The 23,778-nt window shown below is 49.2% G+C and overlaps 1 pseudogene; it reads right to left on the bottom strand.

The window, feature by feature from the left end:
- Positions 1 to 23,284: 23,284 nt before the first annotated feature.
- LOC134930044 (5S ribosomal RNA) lies at positions 23,285 to 23,403 on the bottom strand (annotated as a pseudogene).
- Between the last annotated feature and the right edge of the window lie 375 nt (positions 23,404 to 23,778).

Genomic DNA, 23,778 nt, shown 5'->3' on the forward strand with positions numbered 1-23,778 from the left:
CACCGATGATGGCCTATCGTAGAGCATCAAATCTGAAACAGCTACTGATGAGACCACTGATTGAACATAGTCCCTCTACGACACACACATGGCTTCATGAACAACGCCCAGGTTGCTTCAAATGTACAGGCTGCACTACCTGCAGAGGTATGCTTACAGGATCATCCTTTCCGCATCCCCACTCTGGACGACCGATAGCGATTAAATACAGACTACATTGTTTGATGGACCACCTCATCTATATCCTAACCTGTCCATGTGGACTCTACTATGTTGGGATGACCTCCAGGAGATTCAGAGATAGAATGGCCAACCACAGAACCTCCATCCACCAAGCGATCACAACTGGCACAGCTACATTGCCAGTAGCCCGGCACTTCATGACATCACGACATCAGGTATCGGACCTCAGATCTAAACTTATAGACTGGATACCCCCACCACCTCGAGGGGGAGATCGTACCCTGCTGCTCAAGAAGAGAGAGAGTTCATGGATCTACAGATTGGACACTATTGTCCCTAGGGGCATGAATGAAAATAATCTGTTGGCAATTTTTTTGAAATAACCTTGAACTTTATTGTCCACTAATATCCCATTCTTGTACCCTTTAGACGCACATTATGTTTTCAATATGTTATGTTTAGTATAATTAGTTTAATATCACTCTTGTAATTATTTGCATTTTTTTGCTATAGCAATATACACACAAACTTTACCCTGAAGTGATCTCACAGGTCTCTATATATACCCTACCCATTTGACCCCACTGGGAGACCCATTACCAATGGGTATGCACATATGGAGCTCTAATCCCATTCCCTATAGAAGTAAATGCAATATGGACATTTACTTTTGCTACATCGAGTATGACGCAGCCCACTTCCGGTATCACCGGAAGTAACGTCAGCGGGTCATTATATGTTTTTTCTGCGGTACATTATGTTTTTTTTGGCACAGTGTAAATGGTGTCACTTTTATACCATGTATTACTCTCTGTTATGTACCCACAACATGATGTCCCATATTGCATAGATGATTAGATTAACCCCGCGGTCCGGCTGCTAGCGCGGCTCACTTCCGGTCAATACCGGAAGTGACGCCTGCGTCTCAGCCTGCGTTCCGCCAGCCCCAGCGCGATGGTGCTGCCATTAGTAGCTCCCCCTTGGGTTCCTGCTACTTTAGAGACACGGTCCGGCTGCTAGCGCGGCTCACTTCCGGTCAATACCGGAAGTGACGCCTGCGTCTCAGCATGCGCTCCGCCGGCCCCGACGAGATGATACTAACATAAGTAGCTCCCCCTTGGGCTCTAGTTACCTTTCAGCAAGTTGCTGTACAACATTGGTACATATTAGACATCTAAAGAACATGTATATTTTTTTCAATACAGCGCGACTCACTTCCGGTACCGGAAGTGATGTTTGCGTTCCAACATGCGTTCCACCACGCCTCCAGTGACAGTGGAGGCGGGAATGGCGCCATTTCCAGGGTATAAAATTAGTGATGAGCGGGTTCGGTTCCTCGGAATCCGAACCCCCCCGAACTTCAGCCTTTTTACACGGGTCCGAGGCAGACTCGGATCTTCCCGCCTTGCTCGGTTAACCCGAGCGCGCCCGAACGTCATCATCCCGCTGTCGGATTCTCGCCAGGCTCGGATTCTATCGCGAGACTCGGATTCTATTTAAGGAGCCGCGCGTCGCCGCCATTTTCACACGTGCATTGAGATTGATAGGGAGAGGACGTGGCTGGCGTCCTCTCCGTTTAGAGTAGACTAGAGAGTAGTAGAGACACTTGATTTACTAATTTTGGGGAGCATATTAGGAGTACTACTTGCTGATAGTGTGACCAGTGACCACCAGTTTAATTAATCCGTTCTCTGCCTGAAAAAAAACGATACACAGTGTGACACAGTCACATACCATATCTGTGCTCAGCCTCAGTGTGCTGCATCATCTATGTAATACTGTATATCTGACTGTGCTGAGTGCTCACTGCTCACACAGCTTAATTGTGGGGGAGACTGGGGAGCAGTTATAGCAGGAGTACATATTTTAACAGTGCACACTTTTGCTGCCAGAGTGCCACTGCCAGTGTGACTGACCAGTGACCACTGACCACCAGTATATTGTGATTGTCTGCCTGAAAAAGTTAAACACTCGTCGTGTGGTGTTTTTATTCTATAAACGCATTCTGCTGACAGTGTCCAGCAGGTCCGTCATTATATAATATATACCTGTCCGGCTGCAGTAGTGATATATATATATTTTTTATATCATTATCATCCAGTCTATATTAGCACTGCAGCAGACGCAGTACGGTAGTCCACGGCTGTAGCTACCTCTGTGTCGGCAGTCGCTCGTCCATCCATAATTGTATACCACCTACCCGTGGTGTTTTTTTTTTTCTATCTTCTTGATACTAGTAGCTTACTTTAGGAGTCTGCAGTGCTGAGCTGACAGTGTCCAGCAGGTCCGTCATTATATAATATATACCTGTCCGGCTGCAGTAGTAATATATATATATATTTTTTATATCATTATCATCCAGTCTATATTAGCAGCAGACGCAGTACGGTAGTCCACGGCTGTAGCTACCTCTGTATCGGCAGTCGCTCGTCCATCCATAATTGTATACCACCTACCCGTGGTGGGTTTTTTTTTTCTATCTTCTTGATACTAGTAGCTTACTTTAGGAGTCTGCAGTGCTGAGCTGACAGTGTCCAGCAGGTCCGTCATTATATAATATATACCTGTCCGGCTGCAGTAGTGATATATATATATTTTACATCTCATTATCATCCAGTCTATATTAGCAGCAGACGCAGTACGGTAGTCCACGGCTGTAGCTACCTCTGTGTCGGCAGTCGCTCGTCCATCCATAATTGTATACCACCTACCCGTGGTGTTTTTTTTTTTTCTATCTTCTTGATACTAGTAGCTTACTTTAGGAGTCTGCAGTGCTGAGCTGACAGTGTCCAGCAGGTCCGTCATTATATAATATATACCTGTCCGGCTGCAGTAGTGATATATATATATATTTTTTATATCATTATCATCCAGTCTATATTAGCAGCAGACGCAGTACGGTAGTCCACGGCTGTAGCTACCTCTGTGTCGGCAGTCGCTCGTCCATCCATAAGTATACTAGTATCCATCCATCTCCATTGTTTACCTGAGGTGCCTTTTAGTTGTGCCTATTAAAATATGGAGAACAAAAATGTTGAGGTTCCAAAAATAGGGAAAGATCAAGATTGACTTCCACCTCGTGCTGAAGCTGCTGCCACTAGTCATGGCCGAGACGATGAAATGCCAGCAACGTCGTCTGCCAAGGCCGATGCCCAATGTCATAGTACAGAGCATGTAAAATCCAAAACACCAAATATCAGTAAAAAAAGGACTCAAAAATCTAAAATAAAATTGTCAGAGGAGAAGCGTAAACTTGCCAATATGCCATTTACCACACGGAGTGGCAAGGAACGGCTGAGGCCCTGGCCTATGTTCATGGCTAGTGGTTCAGCTTCACATGAGGATGGAAGCACTCAGCCTCTCGCTAGAGAAATGAAAAGACTCAAGCTGGCAAAAGCACAGCAAAGAACTGTGCGTTCTTCGAAATCACAAAGCCACAAGGAGAGTCCAATTGTGTCGTTTGCGATGCCTGACCTTCCCAACACTGTACGTGAAGAGCATGCGCCTTCCACCATTTGCACGCCCCCTGCAAGTGCTGGAAGGAGCACCCGCAGTCCAGTTCCTGATAGTCAGATTGAAGATGTCAGTGTTGAAGTACACCAGGATGAGGAGGATATGGGTGTTGCTGGCGCTGGGGAGGAAATTGACCAGGAGGATTCTGATGGTGAGGTGGTTTGTTTAAGTCAGGCACCCGGGGAGACACCTGTTGTCCGTGGGAGGAATAGGGCCATTGACATGCCTGGTGAAAATACCAAAAAAATCAGCTCTTCGGTGTGGAAGTATTTCAACAGAAATGCGGACAACATTTGTCAAGCCGTGTGTTGCCTTTGTCAAGCTGTAATAAGTAGGGGTAAGGACGTTAACCACCTCGGAACATCCTCTCTTATACGTCACCTGCAGCGCATTCATCATAAGTCAATGACAAGTTCAAAAACTTTGGGCGACAGCGGAAGCAGTCCACTGACCAGTAAATCCCTTCCTCTTGTAACCAAGCTCACGCAAACCACCCCACCAACTCCCTCAGTGTCAATTTCCTCCTTCCCCAGGAATGCCAATAGTCCTGCAAGCCATGTCACTGGCAATTCTGACGAGTCCTCTCCTGCCTGGGATTCCTCCGATGCATCCTTGCGTGTAACGCCTACTGCTGCTGGCGCTGCTGTTGTTGCTGCTGGGAGTCGATGGTCATCCCAGAGGGGAAGTCGTACTCATAAGCCCACTTTTACTACTTCCACCAAGCAATTGACTGTCCAACAGTCCTTTGCGAGGAAGATGAAATATCACAGCAGTCATCCTGCTGCAAAGCGGATAACTGAGGCCTTGGCATCCTGGGCGGTGAGAAACGTGGTTCCGGTATCCATCATTACTGCAGAGCCAACTAGAGACTTGTTGGAGGTACTGTGTCCCCGGTACCAAATACCATCTAGGTTCCATTTCTCTAGGCAGGCGATACCGAAAATGTACACAGACCTCAGAAAAAGACTCACCAGTGTCCTAAAAAATGCAGTTGTACCCAATGTCCACTTAACCACGGACATGTGTACAAGTGGAGCAGGGCAGGCTCAGGACTGTATGACTGTGACAGCCCACTGGGTAGATGTATGGACTCCCGCCGCAAGAACAGCAGCGGCGGCACCAGTAGCAGCATCTCGCAAACGCCAACTCTTTCCTAGGCAGGCTACGCTTTGTATCACCGCTTTCCAGAATACGCACACAGCTAAAAACCTCTTACGGCAACTGAGGAAGATCATTGCAGAATGACTTACCCCAATTGGACTCTCCTGTGGATTTGTGGCATCGGACAACGCCAGCAATATTGTGTGTGCATTAAATCTGGGCAAATTCCAGCACGTCCCATGTTTTGCACATACCTTGAATTTGGTGGTGCAGAATTATTTAAAAAACGAGAGGGGCGTGCAAGAGATGCTGTCGGTGGCCAGAAGAATTGCAGGACACTTTCGGCGTACAGGCACCACGTACAGAAGACAGGAGCACCACCAAAAACGCCTGAACCTGCCCTGCCATCATCTGAAGCAAGAAGTGGTAACGAGGTGGAATTCAACCCTCTATATGCTTCAGAGGTTGGAGGAGCAGCAAAAGGCCATTCAAGCCTATACAACTGAGCACGATATAGGAGGTGGAATGCACCTGTCTCAAGCGCAGTGGAGAATGATTTCAACGTTGTGCAAGGTTCTGCAACCTTTTGAACTTGCCACACGTGAAGTCAGTTCAGACACTGCCAGCCTGAGTCAGGTCATTCCCCTCATCAGGCTTTTGCAGAAGAAGCTGGAGACATTGAAGGAGGAGCTAACACAGAGCGATTCCGCTAGGCATGTGGGACTTGTGGATGGAGCCCTTAATTCGCTTAACAAGGATTCACGGGTGGTCAATCTGTTGAAATCAGAGCACTACATTTTGGCCACCGTGCTCGATCCTAGATTTAAAACCTACCTTGTATCTCTCTTTCCGGCAGACACAAGTCTGCTGGGGTTCAAAGAACTGCTGGTGACAAAATTGTCAAGTCAAGCGGAACGCGACCTGTCAACATCTCCTCCTTCACATTCTCCCGCAACTGGGGGTGCGAGGAAAAGGCTCAGAATTCCGAGCCCACCCGCTGGCGGTGATGCAGGGCAGTCTGGAGCGACTGCTGATGCTGACATCTGGTCCGGACTGAAGGACCTGACAACGATTACGGACATGTCGTCTACTGTCACTGCATATGATTCTCTCCCCATTGAAAGAATGGTGGAGGATTATATGAGTGACCGCATCCAAGTAGGCACGTCAGACAGTCCGTACTTATACTGGCAGGAAAAAGAGGCAATTTTGAGGCCCTTGCACAAACTGGCTTTATTCTACCTAAGTTGCCCTCCCACAAGTGTGTACTCCGAAAGAGTGTTTAGTGCCGCCGCTCACCTTGTCAGCAATCGGCGTACGAGGTTACATCCAGAAAATGTGGAGAAGATGATGTTCATTAAAATTAATTATAATCAATTCCTCCGTGGAGACATTGACCAGCAGCAATTGCCTCCACAAAGTACACAGGGAGCTGAGATGGTGGATTCCAGTGGGGACGAATTGATAATCTGTGAGGAGGGGGATGTACAAGGTGATATATCGGAGGATGATGATGAGGTGGACATCTTGCCTCTGTAGAGCCAGTTTGTGCAAGGAGAGATTAATTGCTTCTTTTTTGGTGGGGGTCCAAACCAACCCGTCATTTCAGTCACAGTCGTGTGGCAGACCCTGTCACTGAAATGATGGGTTGGTTAAAGTGTGCATGTCCTGTTTATACAACATAAGGGTGGGTGGGAGGGCCCAAGGACAATTCCATCTTGCACCTCTTTTTTCTTTCATTTTTCTTTGCGTCATGTGCTGTTTGGGGGGTGTTTTTTGGAAGGGCCATCCTGCGTGACACTGCAGTGCCACTCATAGATGGGCCAGGTGTTTGTGTCGGCCACTAGGGTCGCTTAGCTTACTCACACTGCTACCTCATTGCGCCTCTTTTTTTCTTTGCGTCATGTGCTGTTTGGGGAGTGTTTTTTGGAAGGGCCATCCTGCGTGACACTGCAGTGACACTCCTAGATGGGCCAGGTGTTTGTGTCGGCCACTAGGGTCGCTTAGCTTACTCACACAGCTACCTCATTGCGCCTCTTTTTTTCTTTGCGTCATGTGCTGTTTGGGGACTGTTTTTTGGAAGGGCCATCCTGCGTGACACTGCAGTGCCACTCCTAGATGGGCCAGGTGTTTGTGTCGGCCACTAGGGTCGCTTAGCTTACTCACACAGCTACCTCATTGCGCCTCTTTTTTTCTTTGCGTCATGTGCTGTTTGGGGAGTGTTTTTTGGAAGGGCCATCCTGCGTAACACTGCAGTGCCACTCCTAGATGGGCCAGGTGTTTGTGTCGGCCACTAGGGTCGCTTAGCTTACTCACACAGCTACCTCATTGCGCCTCTTTTTTTCTTTGCGTCATGTGCTGTTTGGGGAGTGTTTTTTGGAAGGGCCATCCTGCGTGACACTGCAGTGCCACTCCTAGATGGGCCAGGTGTTTGTGTCGGCCACTAGGGTCGCTTAGCTTACTCACACAGCTACCTCATTGCGCCTCTTTTTTTCTTTGCGTCATGTGCTGTTTGGGGAGTGTTTTTTGGAAGGGCCATCCTGCGTGACACTGCAGTGCCACTCCTAGATGGGCCAGGTGTTTGTGTCGGCCACTAGGGTCGCTTAGCTTAGCCATCCAGCGACCTCGGTGCAAATTTTAGGACTAAAAATAATATTGTGAGGTGTGAGGTGTTCAGAATAGACTGAAAATGAGTGGAAATTATGGTTATTGAGGTTAATAATACTTTGGGATCAAAATGACCCCCAACTTCTATGATTTAAGCGGTTTTTTAGGGTTTTTTGAAAAAAACACCCGAATCCAAAACACACCCGAATCCGACAAAAAAAATTCGGTGAGGTTTTGCCAAAACACGTTCGAACCCAAAACACGGCCGCGGAACCGAACCCAAAACCAAAACACAAAACCCGAAAAATTTCCGGTGCTCATCACTATATAAAATAGGGGCCTGTGAGGCCCATTCGGTGCTCCAGTTTCCCTACCCCATTTGACTTATGCTACACTGCTGTACTGGATGTTTTTTGGACATTTCCTGGAAACTGTGAGATAGACTTTATAATAAATATCCACTTTTTTGATTTTTGAAAATTTAATCTGGAGAGTGCTGTCTTTTCCACATAGTGGAGATACTGCATGTTGTACTATGGGCCCCATCTTTCACGAGATTGGACCATGATTGGCACCCCAGTAATTGTCTATATAATGTGAGAGTGCAGGGATTCCCATTGTATATAGATCCAATCCGTTTATCGTATTGTTTCTTTTCCTGCACCCACCCTGTATTATACGATTTATCTAGTAGTAGGCACTGTATAGCACTGGATTCATCACTTTGGGTTACATACGTGTTACAATGTGTAAGGGTATATTTGTCTAACGGTACGGTTCTAGTATCTGTCTTGGTTGTATATACTGTCATACCGCACTGGTCAAGCCCGATACCATCCGAACTTGGAAGCCAATCAGTGCTGGGCCTGGTCAGTACACGACAGGGAGACCTCGTGGAATACCAGGTACGGTAAGTAAAAATACCCATACAGACAGGTTCTCTACGGTTGCATTATTCCACTGTCATGGCACAGGGCCAATTGGGTTTCCTTGATGACAATCTACTCGCACAGGCTGAACATGGTGTGATTTCCCTCACAGACGATGATGCAGAAAAAGTGTTATTTGACCAACTAGATTTTGATACACTCCCGGCTGAGACCCCGACTGATTTATACCACCAACTCCTCAGACTTAGGAGAAGGGAAATAGACCTTACCCTGCACGGACAGTTCCTGTCCGAATACCACAGGAAAAAACAGATACCCAGGGGCTTCAGGGTCAACAACATACCGACATTAGGTAGAAACAATCCCACTTTCTGCAGTCGGTGGTGTGGTGTCCTGAACAAGTGCTCCCTAGACTTGATGCTATTGGTTATAGAGGAGGTCGGTACCGAGTTGAAGAAAGTCAAGGCTCAGATTAACATCTTTAACGAGACACATTTGGCCACCATTAGGAACGATAGGACCAATAACCTGATCGACAAATTGCAGACCCAGGTAGATACCTATAAAAAAGAGATTACTGCTTTCAAACGCAGTAAACTCTCCACTGTTACCTCTGATAACCAAAATCATACGGTGTATAGGTGGCTGATTGGTGACTCTAGCTCCAGTAGACCCCAAAGACCCTACAGAACACGCAGACCGGGGCGCAGACAGCCTAACTCTTATGAAACAGCCTCCTCTGCATCAGCATCAGAGACAGAATCTTCAGATAGTCGCCCACCACAAGGAGCTTTTTTAGACCGCACGACCACTACCAGCCGACCACCAGCCGCAAACCACGGAGGCCGCATCCAAGGAAGGGGAGACATATGGTGCAAATGCAGAGACAAGAACCTGAACTAGTTTTCAATCTATCCAGTAAGTCCCTGGATGAGGCCACACTAAAACTCCTCTCCAGAGGTCTGTCATTTGTTCCCACGACTCCTCATAGTCAGTTTGACACCACAGTCGATATATATAAGTTTGGTCGCAAACTCAGACTACGGGAATTTTTTCCTACAGATCTTGAGAGGGATGACACACACCTCCATAGGCCATCCACATTCGATCCGACCTCCTCTAACCCTAGCATCAAGACCTTTACTCGACTTGTTGAACACGAAGCACTTACACCCACCACTAAAAGACGTTTTGACAACCTTACTATCACAGAGCGTAAGGCCCTCACTGCTTTGAAGAAGGATACTAGCATTGTGATTAGACCAGCCGACAAGGGTGGCGCGGTAGTGGTGCAGGATTGGGATGATTACAACTCAGATATAGTGAGACAGTTGTCCGATGAAGTGACCTACACCTGCCTCCAGGGCAATCCCATCCCTAACATAAAAACCAAGGTGGATGACATACTACACCTAGGGTTCCAATCATCACATATCGACAAACGCCCATACGAATTCTTGACCGTTGACTTTCCAGTGTGCCCTATCATCTACACCATTCCCAAGATACACAAAACCCTGCTACACCCACCGGGCAGACCAATCATCTCAGCCAGAAACTCGCTTTTACAACCACTGGCCATGTATCTAGACATTTTCTTACAACCCATAGTACAACTCAGTAGTAGCTATGTGCGGGACACCACGGATTTTCTCCAGAAATTATCCAATCTACCCCCGGACTTGGATAATATTCTGTTGGCGACAATGGATGTGTGTTCCTTATACACCATCATCCCCCATGATCAAGGCCTCCAAGCACTGGAAAGAGCATTATTACGTCAACCTCCCACTGGACCACCAGTGGGATTTCTCTTGGATCTAGCTAGTCTAGTCCTCAAACAGAATAATTTCTTGTATCGAGGTAAATACTATCTACAACGTGAGGGGACCGCCATGGGATCCAATCTGGCACCGGCTTATGCGAACATTTTCATGACCGAGTATGAGCAATCATACATCTTGTCCAACTATGAGACTGAGATATTATTTTATAAACGTTTCATAGATGACATTTTCCTAATATGGAAAGGTAGCAAAGACACATTTAACAAGATGGTGAGCTCCTTAAATGGTCTTGAAAACCTGGTTAAATTCACCTGTCAGAGTGACCCGCATAGCATCAATTTTTTGGACATAACCGTCACCTTGGTGGAGGGGCGTATTATCACCAGTCTGTATAGAAAACCCACAGACAGAAACACTCTGCTACTTTCTAGTAGCCAACATCCACCAGCCTTAAAAAACAACCTCCCAGTTTCACAATTCCTCAGGGTGATGCGGAACAATTCAGAAAAGGACACCATGGAGAGCCAACTATCCGAGATGACAACACGATTTCTACAACGAGGATACAAGAAGGAAATAGTATCCGGGTGCTTGTTGAAAGCCAGGAAGAAGTTCGCCGAGTCGACTACCAATACACAGGGCACAACAACCTCAAATCGGATGGTATTTACTACCACATACAGCCATCAATCAAACAAGATTGCCAGATCAATCCGTAAACATTGGCCGATCCTTACAACAGATGACCACTTTAAACTGAAAAAAGTACTCCACCGATGATGGCCTATCGTAGAGCATCAAATCTGAAACAGCTACTGATGAGACCACTGATTGAACATAGTCCCTCTACGACACACACATGGCTTCATGAACAATGCCCAGGTTGCTTCAAATGTACAGGCTGCACTACCTGCAGAGGTATGCTTACAGGATCATCCTTTCCGCATCCCCACTCTGGACGACCGATAGCGATTAAATACAGACTACATTGTTTGATGGACCACCTCATCTATATCCTAACCTGTCCATGTGGACTCTACTATGTTGGGATGACCTCCAGGAGATTCAGAGATAGAATGGCCAACCACAGAACCTCCATCCACCAAGCGATCACAACTGGCACAGCTACATTGCCAGTAGCCCGGCACTTCATGACATCACGACATCAGGTATCGGACCTCAGATCTAAACGTATAGACTGGATACCCCCACCACCTCGAGGGGGAGATCGTACCCTGCTGCTCAAGAAGAGAGAGAGTTCATGGATCTACAGATTGGACACTATTGCCCCTAGGGGCATGAATGAAAATAATCCGTTGTCAATTTTTTTGAAATAACCTTGAACTTTATTGTCCACTAATATCCCATTCTTGTACCCTTTAGACGCACATTATGTTTTCAATATGTTATGTTTAGTATAATTAGTTTAATATCACTCTTGTAATTATTTGCATTTTTTTGCTATAGCAATATACACACAAACTTTACCCTGAAGTGATCTCACAGGTCTCTATATATACCCTACCCATTTGACCCCACTGGGAGACCCATTACCAATGGGTATGCACGTATGGAGCTCTAATCCCATTCCCTATAGAAGTAAATGCAATATGGACATTTACTTTTGCTACATCGAGTATGACGCAGCCCACTTCCGGTATCACCGGAAGTAACGTCAGCGGGTCATTATATGTTTTTTCTGCGGTACATTATGGTTTTTTTGGCTCAGTGTAAATGGTGTCACTTTTATACCATGTATTACTCTCTGTTATGTATCCACAACATGATGTCCCATATTGCATAGATGATTAGATTAACCCCGCGGTCCGGCTGCTAGCGCGGCTCACTTCCGGTCATTACCGGAAGTGACGCCTGCATCTCAGCCTGCGTTCCGCCAGCCCCAGCGCGATGGTGCTGCCATTAGTAGCTCCCCCTTGGGTTCCTGCTACTTTAGAGACACGGTCCGGCTGCTAGCGCGGCTCACTTCCGGTCAATACCGGAAGTGACGCCTGCGTCTCAGCATGCGCTCCGCCGGCCCCGACGAGATGATACTAACATAAGTAGCTCCCCCTTGGGCTCTAGTTACCTTTCAGCAAGTTGCTGTACAACATTGGTACATATTAGACATCTAAATAACATGTATATTTTTTTCAATACAGCGCGACTCACTTCCGGTACCGGAAGTGATGTTTGCGTTCCAACATGCGTTCCACCACGCCTCCAGTGACAGTGGAGGCGGGAATGGCGCCAATTATAGATTGTAAGCTTGCGAGCAGGGCCTTCCTACCTCTGTCTGTCTGTTTTTACCCAGTTTTGTTCTATTACTGTTGTTCTAATTGTAAAGCGCAACGGAATATGCTGCGCTATATAAGAAACTGTTAATAAATAAATAATTTCCAGGGTATAAAATAGGGGCCTGTGAGGCCCATTCGGTGCTCCAGTTTCCCTACCCCATTTGACTTATGCTACACTGCTGTACGGGATGTTTTGTGGACATTTCCTGGAAACTGTGAGATAGACTTTATAATAAATATCCACTTTTTTTATTTTTGAAAATGTAATCTGGAGAGTGCTGTCTTTTCCACATAGTGGAGATACTGCATGTTATATATATTAGTGATGTGCACCGGAAATTTTTCGGGTTTTGTGTTTTGGTTTTGGATTCGGTTCCGCGGCCGTGTTTTGGATTCGGACGCGTTTTGGCAAAACCTCCCTGAAAATTTTTTGTCGGATTCGGTTGTGTTTTGGATTCGGGTGTTATTTTACAAAAACCCCTCAAAAACAGCTTAAATCATAGAATTTGGGGGTCTTTTTGATCCCATAGTATTATTAACCTCAATAACCATAATTTACACTGATTTTCAGTCTACTCTGAACACCTCACACCTCACAATATTATTTTTAGTCCTAAAATTTGCACAGAGGTCGCTGGATGGCTAAGCTAAGCGACACAAGTGGCCGACACAAACACCTGGCCCATCTAGGAGTGGCACTGCAGTGTCAGGCAGGATGGCACTTCAAAAAAATTGTCCCCAAACAGCCAGGACCGGCTCCAGGACTACTAGCACCCTGAGCGAGAAAATGTAAAAGTGTCCCCCCCCTCCATGCGTGCGCCGAAGGCCCGCGCGCGGCCACAAAAAGTGGGCGTGGTCTCTGGAAAAGTGGGCGTGGTCTCATAACTTCATATCATCAAAGTATAAATAAATATATTTTCACACCCCCTCTACGCACACAATTAGCAACCTTACACACAACAGACACAGTAGTGTTCCTTACACACAATGTCTCCAGTATAGTGTCAGCTACACACAATGTCTCCAGTATAGTGCCAGATACACATAATGTCTCCAGTATAGTGCCAGATACACACAATGTCTCCAGTATAGTGCCAGATACACATAATGTCTCCAGTATAGTGCCAGATACACATAATGTCTCCAGTATAGTGCCAGATACACATAATGTCTCCAGTATAGTGCCAGATACACATAATGTCTCCAGTATAGTGTCAGATACACATAATGTGCAGTGCCAGATAGACATGACATGCCCCGAAGCAGTGCCAGCTACACATGACATGCCCGCAGCAGTGCCAGCTACACATGACATGCCCCGCAGCAGTGCCAGCTACACATGACATGCCCCCCAGCAGTGCCAGCTACACATGACATGCCCCCCAGCAGTGCCAGCTACACATGACATGCCCCCCAGCAGTGCCAGCTACACATGATAGTGTTCACTTTTTAGGGCAGGGTGCTGATCACAGGGAGGGCACATTTTTAAGTTAGGAGGGCAAAATGATGTACATACTGTAATGCTTGTTGATCCCATACCTACAATCTAAAGCATGGAGAGTGGCGCGCAGCAAAAATTAAGGGGAGTTACTTAGTGCAGCTAATACACATTGCACCAGGTAGAACCTCCTATGCACTTTGCGCCAGGCACAGCACATTAGACACTTTGCGCCAGGCACAGCACGTTAGACACTTTGCGGCAGGCAGAGCACTGAGACACATTGCACCAGGTAGAGCACTGAGACACATTGCGCCAGGCAGAGCATGTTAGACACATTGCGCCAGGTAGAGCACTGAGACACATTGCCTAGCCACAGATGCCTAGCGGGAACACTACATGATATACTCCCCAGCAGTGCCAGCTACACGTGACATGCCCCCCAGCAGTGCCAGCTACACGTGACATGCCCCCCAGCAGTGCCAGCTACATAAATGGCCACACAGTGCCAAATATGTCCCCACAGTGCCAGATACATAAATGCCCCCACAGTGCAGATATGCCCCCACAGTGCCAGATACATAAATGCCCCCACAGTGCCAGATACATAAATGCCCCCAGTGCCAGATACATAAATGCCCCCACAGTGCAAGATACATAAATGCCCCCACAGTGCAGATATGCCACCACAGTGCCAGATACATAAATGCCCCCACAGTGCAAATATGCTCCCACAGTGCCAGATACATAAATGCCCCCACAGTGCCAGATACGTAAATGCCCCCAGTGCCAGATACATAAATGCCCCCACAGTGACAGATACATAAATGCCCCCAGTGCCAGATACATAAATGCCCCCACAGTGCCAGATACATAAATGCCCCCACAGTGCCAGATACATAAATACCCCACAGTGCAGATATGCCCCCACAGTGCCAGATACATAAATGCCCCCACAGTGCCAGATACATAAATACCCCACAGTGCAGATATGCCCCCACAGTGCCAGATACATAAATGCCCCCACAGTGCCAGATACATAAATGCCCCCACAGTGCAGATATGCCCCCACAGTGCCAGATACATAAATGCCCCCACAGTGCAGATATGCCCCCACAGTGCCAGATACATAAATGCCCCCACAGTGCCAGATACATAAATGCCCCCAGTGCCAGATACATAAATGCCCCCACAGTGCAAGATACATAAATGCCCCCACAGTGCAGATATGCCACCACAGTGCCAGATACATAAATGCCCCCACAGTGCAAATATGCCCCCACAGTGCCAGATACATAAATGCCCCCACAGTGCCAGATACGTAAATGCCCCCAGTGCCAGATACATAAATGCCCCCACAGTGACAGATACATAAATGCCCCCAGTGTAAATGCCCCCACAGTGCCAGATACATAAATGCCCCCACAGTGCCAGATACGTAAATACCCCACAGTGCAGATATGCCCCCACAGTGCCAGATACATAAATGCCCCCACAGTGCCAGATACATAAATACCCCACAGTGCAGATATGCCCCCACAGTGCCAGATACATAAATGCCCCCACAGTGCCAGATACATAAATGCCCCCACAGTGCAGATATGCCTCCACAGTGCCAGATACATAAATGCCCTCACAGTGCAGATATGCCCCCACAGTGCCAGATACATAAATGCCCCCACAGTGTCGATATACCCCCACAGTGCCAGATACATAAATGCCCCCACAGTGCCAGATACATAAAATGCCACCACAGTGCCAGATACATAAAATGCCCCCACAGTGCCAGATACATACATGCCCCCACAGTGCCAGATACATAAATGCCCACACAGTGCAGTAATTCACATAACGCCACACGGTATGAGCAGAAATTCACATTATGCCACATGGTATGAGCCGAAATTCACATTATGCCAAATGGTATGAGATGAAATTCACATTATGCCACATGGTATGAGCCGAAATTCATATTATTCCACACGGTATGAGCCAAATACACATTATGTCACAAGGTATGAGCCAAATTCACATTATGCCACATGGTACATGTTATTGCTCCTGGTTGGTCTGGACAAATGCAGTAAGTTACAAATAAGAAAAGCCAAGCATATATTGAAGGTGCACTCGGGAAACTACTGAATGCTTGGCTCATAAATAAATAAATAAAACCGCACACTGTTCAGTGTATAATTCATTTGGGGTGCTGCAATTCCATAATATTTAGATAATCATGAGATATATATATATATACAGTATATATATATATATATATATATATATATATATTATATATTTTATATACCTGGACCCCTCTCTTTCCCCTGCAGTACTCAGAGGCCCTCATTCCGAGTTGTTCGCTCGCTAGCTGCTTTTAGCAGCATTGCACACGCTAGGCCGCCGCCCTCTGGGAGTGTATCTTAGTTTAGCAGAATAGTGAACGAAAGATTAGCAGAACTGCTACTAAATAATTCCCTGCAGTTTCTGAGTAGCTCCAGACCTACTCACAGATTGCGATCAGCTCAGTCCGTTTAATTCCTGGTTTGACGTCACAAACACGCCCTGCGTTCGGCCAGCCACTCCCCCGTTTCTCCAGACACTCTCGCGTTTTTCCCTGACACACCTGCGTTTTTTTACAAACGCCCGGAAAATGCTCAGTTACCACCCAGAAACACCCACTTCCTGTCAATCATTTATCAAACACCAGTGCGACTGAAAAGCGCCGCAGAAGCCACAGCAAAACAGCTAAGTTTTGTGTTAAATAACTAGGCGCATGCGCCCTGCGTGCCTTGCGCATGCGCAATTTGCAACTAATCGCAGCATAGCGAAAATCTGCAACGAGCGAACAACTTGAAATGACCCCCAGTGAGCGGTGACTTACTGCCTCAGTGACAGTCTCTGCTGAACTGTCTCACCTGTGTCCATTGCGTCATCTCTCTGTGTCTTCTTGAGAGGAACGCTGACTGTGCCTGTAGTGTTGGCATGGCTGCAGTGTCACAAGATGATTGAGAGCATGGTATGGGAGCAAAAGAGAGAGAGTGCGGCAGGCACGTGGTGTGAGCTAGGAGGATGTTTCCACGCAGGGCGGCCTGAGCTTAATTTTTTTTGGTAAGTGAATGTAGATTTTGGTGCCCCTTGATGAGACAAACTTTGTAATGGGACAGCACACGCTGAAGATCTCACAAGGAAGGGACGTAGCCAAACAATAGTACCCCCAATTTAGGGCAGGCTGCGACAGGTATGGAGGGGTCAGAGGGCAGGCTGTAACTGGTAGGATATTAGAGGGCAGGCTGTGACAGGTAAGGAGAAGTCAGAGGGCAGGATGTGACAGGTAGGGAGGGGTCTGAGCACAGGCTGCAACAGGTAAGGAGGGGCCAGAGGGTAGGCTGCAACAGGTAAGAAGGGGTCAGAGGGCAAGCAGTGACCGGTAAGGAGGGGTTAGAGGTCAGGATGCGACAGGTAGGTAGGGGTCAGAGGGCAGGCTGCAACAGGTAGGGAGGGGTCAGAGGGCAGGCTGCTACAGGTAGGGAGGGGTCAGAGGGCAGGCTGCGACAGGTAGGGAGGGGTCAGAGGGCAGGCTGCGACAGGTAGGGAGCGGTCAGAAGCCAGGCTGCGACAGACAGGGAGGGGTCAGAGGGCAGACTGCGAGAGGTAAGATGGGGTCAGTGGGCAGGCTGCGACAGATAGGGAGGGGTCAAAGAGCAGGCTGTGACAGGTAAGGAGGGGTCAGAGGGCAGGATGCAACAGGTAGGGAGGGGTCAGAGAGCAGGCTGTGACAGGTAAGGAGGGGTCAGAGAGCAGGCTGCGACAGGTAAGAAGGGGTCAGAGGGCAGGCTGCGACAGGTAAGGAGGGGTCAGAGAGCAGGCTGCGACAGGTAAGGAGGAGTCAGAGGGCAGGCTGCGACAGGTAAGGAGCGGTCAGAAGCCAGGCTGCGACAGACAGGGAGGGGTCAGAGGGCAGGCTGCGACAGGTAAGAAGGGGTCAGAGGGCAGGCGGCGGCAGGCTGCTACAGGTAAGGATTGGTCAGAGGGCAGGCTGCGACAGGTAAGGAGGGGTCAGAGGGCAGGCTGCGACAGGTAGGGAGGGGTCAGAGGGCAGGCTGCGACAGGTAAGGAGGGGTCAGAGGGCAGGCTGCGACAGGTAAGGAGGGGTCAGAGGGCAGGCTGCGACAGGTAAGGAGGGGTCAGAGGGCAGGCTGCGACAGGTAAGGAGGAGTCAGAGGGCAGGCTGCGACAGGTAAGGAGGAGTCAGAGAGCAGGCTGCGACAGGTAAGAAGGGGTCAGAGGGCAGGCTGCGACAGGTAGGGAGGGGTCAGAGGGCAGGCTGCGACAGGTAGGGAGGGGTCAGAGGGCAGGTTGCGACAGGTAAGGAGGAGTCAGAGAGCAGGCTGCGACAGGTAAGAAGGGGTCAGAGGGCAGGCTGCGACAGGTAAGGAGGGGTCAGAGGGCAGGCTGCAACAGGTAAGGAGGGGTCAGAGAGCAGGCTGCGACAGGTAGGAAGGGGTCAGAGGGCAGGCTGCGACAGGTAAGGAGGGGTCAGAGGGCAGGCTGCGACAGGTAAGGAGGGGTCAGAGAGCAGGCTGCGACAGGTAAGGAGGGGTCAGAGAGCAGGCTGCGACAGGTAAGAAGGGGTCAGAGGGCAGGCTGCGACAGGTAGGGAGGGGTCAGAGGGCAGGCTGCGACAGGTAGGGAGGGGTCAGAGGGCAGGTTGCGACAGGTAAGGAGGAGTCAGAGAGCAGGCTGCGACAGGTAAGAAGGGGTCAGAGGGCAGGCTGCGACAGGTAAGGAGGGGTCAGAGGGCAGGCTGCGACAGGTAAGGAGGAGTCAGAGGGCAGGCTGCGACAGGTAGGAAGGGGTCAGAGGGCAGGCTGCGACCGGTAAGGAGGGGTCAGAGGGCAGGCTGCGACAGGTAAGGAGGAGTCAGAGGGCAGGCTGCGACAGGTAAGAAGGGGTCAGAGGGCAGGCTGCGACAGGTAGGGTGGGGTCAGAGGGCAGGCTGCGACAGGTAAGGAGGGGTCAGAGAGCAGGCTGCGACAGGTAAGGAGGGGTCAGAGAGCAGGCTGCGACAGCTAAGAAGGGGTCAGAGGGCAGGCTGCGACAGGTAGGGAGGGGTCAGAGGGCAGGCTGCGACAGGTAAGGAGGGGTCAGAGAGCAGGCTGCGACAGGTAAGGAGGGGTCAGAGAGCAGGCTGCGACAGGTAAGAAGGGGTCAGAGGGCAGGCTGCGACAGGTAGGGAGGGGTCAGAGGGCAGGCTGCGACAGGTAGGGAGGGGTCAGAGGGCAGGTTGCGACAGGTAAGGAGGAGTCAGAGAGCAGGCTGCGACAGGTAAGAAGGGGTCAGAGGGCAGGCTGCGACAGGTAAGGAGGGGTCAGAGGGCAGGCTGCGACAGGTAAGGAGGAGTCAGAGGGCAGGCTGCGACAGGTAGGAAGGGGTCAGAGGGCAGGCTGCGACAGGTAAGGAGGGGTCAGAGGGCAGGCTGCGACAGGTAAGGAGGAGTCAGAGGGCAGGCTGCGACAGGTAAGAAGGGGTCAGAGGGCAGGCTGCGACAGGTAGGGTGGGGTCAGAGGGCAGGCTGCGACAGGTAGGAAGGGGTCAGAGGGCAGGCTGCGACAGATGAGGGGTCAGAGGGCAGGCTGCAACAGATAAGGAGGGGTCAGAGGGCAGGCTGCAACAGGTAGGGAGGGGTCAGAGGGTAGGCTGCGACAGATAGAGGATCAGAGGGCAGGCTGCGACAGGTAAGGAGGGGTCAGAGGGCAGGCTGTGACAGGTAGGGAGGGGTCAGAGGGCAGGCTGCGACAGGTAGGGAGGGGTCAGAGGGCAGGCTGCGACAGGTAGGGAGGGGTCAGAGGGCAGGCTGCGACAGGTAAGGAGGGTTCAGAGAGCAGGCTGCGACAGGTAAGAAGGGGTCAGAGGGCAGGCTGTGACAGGTAGGGAGGGGTCAGAGGGCAGGCTGCGACAGGTAGGGAGGGGTCAGAGGGCAGGCTGCGACAGATGAGGGGTCAGAGGGCAGGCTGCAACAGATAAGGAGGGGTCAGAGGGCAGGCTGCAATAGATAGGGGGTCAGAAAGCAGGCTGTAATAAATAAAGTGCAGCTGCTCTGAATCTCCCAGTGCCTGGCTGACAGTATAGCAGGCGCTATGGCAGGGGGGTGGATGTCAGTGGGCATAAGGATCGTCCACAAAGTTTTAAGCATTTGGGTACTTTGAGGGGAGAAAGAGGGTTAAGGGCGGGAGAGCCGAAAGGGAAGAAGAGGGGAGGAACATGTAATGCTGGAGGAGGGAAGGGCGGAGGGCTGGTCTCAGAGGAGGCACCAGCCCACGTGCAGCCACACACTGCAGGGGTAGGATGAACGGTGAGGGGCGGGGGGAGTGAGGACTCAGAGGCAGGCAGACAAGGGCTTGGAGAGGGAAGAGGCTGTGGGGAACACTATCCGGACTCTGCCCCCGCGATTGGCCAGTACTGACAGCGCCGATGTCAAAGGTTTGCACCCCCCTCACTTTCCCTTTGTGCTCCGGTGCTATGGCGGCGTGGCAGCTGAAGGCACCAATTAGGTGAAGGAGTAAGCTGGCAGGACTCTCAGTCACTGTGATTGGTGCATACACCAGCTATACACCAGTCACGCTGACGGGTTACTACTATGTTATGGCTTGCGGTGCTGTGATTGGTGAGTGGCCAACAGTGAGCGTGACAGCATTGAATCAATCATGTCTGTATGTGACTTGCTGCTGGGGCCGCACTGGGCGGGAGATGCAGTACTGTAACTCCTCCTCATACTGGAGGAGGATCAGAGGACCCGACGTCAGACGCGCACATACTGTAGTTCACAGCCACTGCTAGGGGGCTGCGGGATGGACGCGCTGCTGCTGTCTCCAGGCTCCAATATAGCGGCGAGAATAGCGGCGCCCATTAAGCGTGGCGCCCTGTTCGGCCGCTCTATTGGAACGTGCCTGGAGCCGGCCCTGCAAACAGCACATGATGCAAAGAAAAAAAGAGGCACACCAAGGTCGCTGTGTGACTAAGCTAAGCGACCCTAGTGGCCGACACAAACACCTGGCCCATCTAGGAGTGGCACTGCAGTGTCAGGCAGGATGGCACTTCAAAAAAATACTCCCCAAACAGCACATGATGCAAAGAAAAATGAAAGAAAAAAGAGGTGCAAGATGGAATTGTCCTTGGGCCCTCCCACCCACCCTTATGTTGTATAAACAGGACATGCACACTTTAACGAACCCATCATTTCAGCGACAGGGTCTGCCACACGACTGTGACTAAAATGACTGGTTGCTTTGGGCCCCCACCAAAAAAGAAGCAATCAATCTCTCCTTGCACAAACTGGCTCTACAGAGGCAAGATGTCCACCTCATCATCATCCTCCGATTCCTCACTCCTTTTACTGTGTACATCCCCCTCCTCACAGATTATTAATTCGTCCCCACTGGAATCCACCATCTCAGATCCCTGTGTATTTTCTGGAGGCAATTGCTGGTGAATGTCTCCACGGAGGAATTGATTCTAATTCATTTTGATGAACATCATCTTCTCCACATTTTCTGGAAGTAACCTCGTACGCTGATTGCTGACAAGGTGAGTGGCTGCACTAAACACTCTTTCGGAGTGCACACTGGAGGGAGGGCAACTTAGGTAGAATAAAGCCAGTTTGTGCAAGGGCCTCCAAATTGCCTCTTTTTCCTGCCAGTATACGTACGGACTGTCTGACGTGCCTACTTGGATGCGGTCACTCATATAATCCTCCACCATTCTTTCAATGGTGACAGAATCATATGCAGTGACAGTAGACGACATGTCAGTAATCGTTGCCAGGTCCTTCAATCCGGACCAGATGTCAGCACTTGCTCCAGACTGCCCTGCATCACCGCCAGCGGGTGGGCTCGGAATTCTTAGCCTTTTCCTTGCACCCCCAGTTGTGGGAGAATGTGAAGGAGGAGCTGTTGACGGGTCACGTTCCGCTTGACTTGACAATTTTCTCACCAGCAGGTCTTTGAACCTCTGCAGACTTGTGTCTGCCGGAAAGAGAGATACAACGTAGGTTTTAAATCTAGGATCGAGCACGGTGGCCAAAATGTAGTGCTCTGATTTCAACAGATTGACCACCCGTGAATCCTGGTTAAGCGAATTAAGGGCTCCATCCACAAGTCCCACATGCCTAGCGGAATCACTCTGTTTTAGCTCCTCCTTCAATGTCTCCAGCTTCTTCTGCAAAAGCCTGATGAGGGGAATGACCTGACTCAGGCTGGCAGTGTCTGAACTGACTTCACGTGTGGCAAGTTCAAAGGGTTGCAGAACCTTGCACAACGTTGAAATCATTCTCCACTGCGCTTGAGTCAGGTGCATTCCCCCTCCTTTGCCTATATCGTGGGCAGATGTATAGGCTTGAATGGCCTTTTGCTGCTCCTCCATCCTCTGAAGCATATAGAGGGTTGAATTCCACCTCGTTACCACCTCTTGCTTCAGATGATGGCAGGGCAGGTTCAGGACTGTTTGCTGGTGCTCCAGTCTTCGGCACGCGGTGGCTGAATGCCGAAAGTGGCCCGCAATTCTTCGGGCCACCGACAGCATCTCTTGCACGCCCCTGTTGTTCTTTAAATAATTCTGCACCACGAAATTCAATGTATGTGCAAAACATGGGACGTGCTGGAATTTGCCCAGATGTAATGCATGCACAATATTGGTGGCGTTGTCCGATGTCACAAATCCCCAGGAGAGTCCAATTGGGGTAAGCCATTCTGCGATGATGTTCCTCAGTTTCCGTAAGAGGTTGTCAGCTGTGTGCCTCTTATGGAAAGCGGTGATACAAAGCGTAGCCTGCCTAGGAACGAGTTGGCGTTTGCGAGATGCTGCTACTGGTGCCGCCGCTGCTGTTCTTGCTGCGGGAGGCAATACATCTACCCAGTGGGCTGTCACAGTCATATAGTCCTGAGTCTGCCCTGCTCCACTTGTCCACATGTCCGTGGTTAAGTGGACATTGGGTACAACTGCATTTTTTAGGACACTGGTGACCTCAAACAAGTCTCTAGTTGCCTGTGAATTAACAGTGGATACAACAAAAGGGAGAGAAGAAGACTCTTTTGTGGGTGCACTCTTGTATGTTTAAGAGGTCTCAGAAGAGACAATAAGTAAAGATTATAAATGAATTTTTAAATATAACTTTTATTAACAATAATTGATAAAATAGTAGAGTTTACTGTCAAAAATTGGAGGTAGGGGTGGGGGGAAGGGTGGGGGGGAGTTGGGGAAAAGAAAGGGGGAACACAGAACGAATTAATTACAGTGTAAATACTGAATATTGTTCTGGAATGCCTGGGTGCGATAATAACAGCTGGAGACCCTGAAAATTGAAGCGTTTTTATTCTCTCATGAGCGATGATGAGGAGACAGATGGGATGATTAAAGATGGAATGAGCAAGATGAATCTGCTGTCAGTGTTAGACGCTGAGCAAAACCGTCCAGGAATTTCTACTAAACTGAGTATTCCTCGAGAGTCTCCCACTCGAGTACTGACCCAGCCCTACACTGCTTAGCTTCCAAGATCGGAAGGATTCGGGCGTTACCAGTGTGGTATGATAGTAGAAAAAATATTAGATATCGAGGGCTCGAGAATCACTGATGAGAGTTCACGAAAATGGAGAAATAAGAGAAAAGAAAAGACAAGAGAATGGGTGGAGGAGGAAAATAGGGGGATCTGCTGCCACCGTTAGACCGGGATAATTACCCCTGAATCAGTGGTGAGAGTCCTGAAGATAGTATAAAGTGAGGAAAAGGAAACGATACTGATAGGTAAAAAAATTTTTTTGAGATTGGTTGATAGACAATGGGCTGCTTGATTGCAGGATGCTGATAGTACCTATGATAAAGGTACTAGGTGTGATAAAAAGCAATTTGTACACAATTAGCAGTCAAATAAATTGATTAGACCCATACATCACCATCAATTTGCTACTATCAGA

The sequence above is a fragment of the Pseudophryne corroboree genome, chromosome 5, assembly GCF_028390025.1.
Source record: "Pseudophryne corroboree isolate aPseCor3 chromosome 5, aPseCor3.hap2, whole genome shotgun sequence".
Lineage (NCBI taxonomy): Eukaryota > Metazoa > Chordata > Amphibia > Anura > Myobatrachidae > Pseudophryne > Pseudophryne corroboree.